Raw genomic sequence first — 3196 nt, forward strand, 5'->3', positions numbered from 1 at the left:
ACTGACCAACATTTGTTCAGCAACTTTTGAAAATAACTCACGTTTTGATTTTTATTACACTTTAAAGTTTATTCTAAGACGCAATGTATTGCAAATTTTGTTATGTTTAAAGCGTGACAAGCAACGTCAAACACACTGATGTCAGCGTACATTGAAGGCAATATTTATTTTGTATGAAAAAGAGGAAGTCTAAAGGATTCATAATTTTTAAAAGTTGCTGTACAAATGTTGGTCAGTTTGAGGAGTACAGCCTTTAGTTTAATTTATTGCTCCTGTTACAGGAAGCACCCTGTATATCACTGGCGAAGTGTATACAATTATAATCTGAACACACTTAATTTGTTAGGAGATTGAGAGTGTGCGTTCAGATCTATTTGAACACCTTGGAGACAAACGCATAGTCACACGATCGTGCTAATTCAAAAAGCTTAATTCTTTGCTTGAGCCTAGAACCGAAATAGTATAATACAGATTGTTTGAAACAGCTGTTAAAAAGCTAACAGTAAACCGTTGAAGGTTTAATGTTGAAACAGATTATCAATCAAAAACATATGAAGGGCTGATCAGTACTGAAAGTTTTTTTTATCTTAAACTTTAAAGTCCAATGTTACTATGTAATGTAGCACCGAGATTTTGTGCGCTTGATGTATCGAATCAGTTGTCCAGTGATCTAAAGGTACCAATCAAGTCAGTTCATTAAATAATAGTTATTGCTCTCAATTATTGAAGTTACTGAATAGTACAATTTTTGCATTCATAATTTTAATGATTATTTTAACAACTTAATATTCATGTATGTGTTACATAATTTTTATTAGACACGAAATAAAACAAAGTTTTTGACAATGTAAATAGTCCCATGTAAACAGTGGTGGTAATATTAAAATTTTGACTGATGTAAAGATTTATAACCCCGCTCATCATATAAAGCCTGTCCAGTAATATATGACAATTGTCAAGAGGGCGCTGTTATTCTCATGTATAGGCATAGAGAAATATAGTAAGACACGGGTGCTCACTCCATACATCAGTTCAGACTATTAATTTCAGTGTCTACATCTACTAGCATCGAGTAGCGAAACTATCAGTACTGCTACATCAATTGTCAAGTAGCAGTACTGATAGTTCCGCTACTCGGTGCTAGATGCTAATAGTCTTTTTGGTACAGGCCACAAAAATTTCTTCATATTAAAGATTATCGGGTCGTCCGGCCTGGGAACGAATTCATAAAATATCCGATAGTCGGGTTATCGGCACTGAATGTGCTAGACTGCTATAATATTTGTTTGAGACCGTTAGCCCGGTATGTAGGCACCGTTACATTGAGATTACTTTAGACCGGCGATACACTGCTAGTTTGCAATCTGCGCGATGAGATTAGACGGTGAAACTCGTGGGGATCGCTCGCTTATTCTAGTCTCAGAAGTTCTGTGCGATGAAATTTGATCCATATTATGAACGAACTAAGGTTCAAGTGGGACAGATTATGCGAACTGCTGAGACTATAGTTCGTTTTTTTTAGCATTAGAAAGAACTTGAAAGAAGGTAAGCGATCTTGACACGTCTTAAAATTGAAAAACGCTTTTTAAAAATCAGTAACTATTACTTATGAAAGCAGAAGAATATAAATGTTCGTATTAGATTCATAATTGTTACATATTTGCCGTAACTTATTTTTAAAATGTGTTTTTCAATTAAAAGACACATCAAGATTGTTTACCTTATTTCTAATGCTAAAAAAACGAACTATATTAGGCTCGAAAAACGTCAATGGTTACACTGCCTTCAGAGATTACTACTGTTACGTTAAGCTTTGGTTTCCTCCGATAGCGGTGCCGTCATATGGCGGCCGTCTCCATACAAATACTACGACATCCATATTTAGCCGTATTATTTAGTATGGAGACGGCCGCTATATGACGGCACCGCTATCCTAGGAAAACCGATCTTTAGGCTAGATCGTTGTCCTATGTTCACTATGCGTAGACTTCGCGCTTCATGTGTCAATAAAGATGTGAAAACTATCTCTTGGTTTTATTTTCATGGTGCAATAAAAGGTTAACCCCTTGATCGCCAATAACCCTAAGACGACCTGTATATTTAGTAGGGCCGTAGGGCCATGAACGCTTATAAGTGTTATGACGTAAGCTTACGGTAAGCCGTCAAATTAAGCGCAAGTACCAATGATGTTGGCGTATGCGTAAAGCTTTTGGTAGATCAATTTTCTTACTAAAGCTTTGGATTCCTCCGAAAACGGTGCCGTCATATAGCGGCCGCAAAAGACGGCCGTCTTTACGGTGACGACATGTGGAAAGTACCACGGCGTCATAACACACCGTCAGCCACCAAGGTCAAAGCGGCATATTTGAAAAAAAAATATATATATATATATATATATTTGAATCGTTCCATAGAAAATTTTAATTTCGCGCCTTTTTCTACTGACAAGATTTGCTTGACCATCTATAATTTACTTGGAGGATGAAATATCATCAGAAGAGGAAAATAATCGTAGTACGGAATCATTTATTCAAATCTCGTGTCATTTATTCAAAATGGCGTCACCGCTATATCTAATAAAGCGTTCACGAAACTATCGACACCGTCATGGCGGCCGTCATCCAAATGACGGCACCGCTTTTTTACGTTACGTTGACAATCAACGCCGTCTAGGAAACCGCGCCATCTTGTTTACATAGACAACGTTCTAGTGACGTCATTCACCGCTATATAGCGGCCGTCATATGACGGCACCGTTTTCGGAGGAATCCAACGCTTAAGCTTTGGTTTCCTCCGAAAGCGGTGCCGTCATATAGCGGCCGTCTCCATACAAATACTACGACATCCATATTTAGCCGTATAATTTAGTATGGAGACGGCCGCTATATGACGGCACCGCTTTCGGAGGAATCCAAAGCTTTAAGGTCACGAGGATTAACACGTTCACTGTCCCAACTGTTAACTGTCAACCTTACGGCCTTTTAACACATTCAGTGCCAGCGACTCGCTAGGCGAGTTTACTGTTCGTAGGCGCTTTTCGCGACATACGGGTTTTCCCGTGTTATCGGCTACGCCCGTAACGCGTAGCTCGCGCTGGCACTGAATGTGTTAATAGAGGCTTGCCGTGACCCAAATGTGGGGCACGGGACGGTGAACCTGTTAAAAAGGTAGGTCCCGATGGACATTAAAAAAACTC

The sequence above is a fragment of the Cydia amplana genome, chromosome 8 (genome assembly GCF_948474715.1).
Source record: "Cydia amplana chromosome 8, ilCydAmpl1.1, whole genome shotgun sequence".
NCBI lineage: Eukaryota > Metazoa > Arthropoda > Insecta > Lepidoptera > Tortricidae > Cydia > Cydia amplana.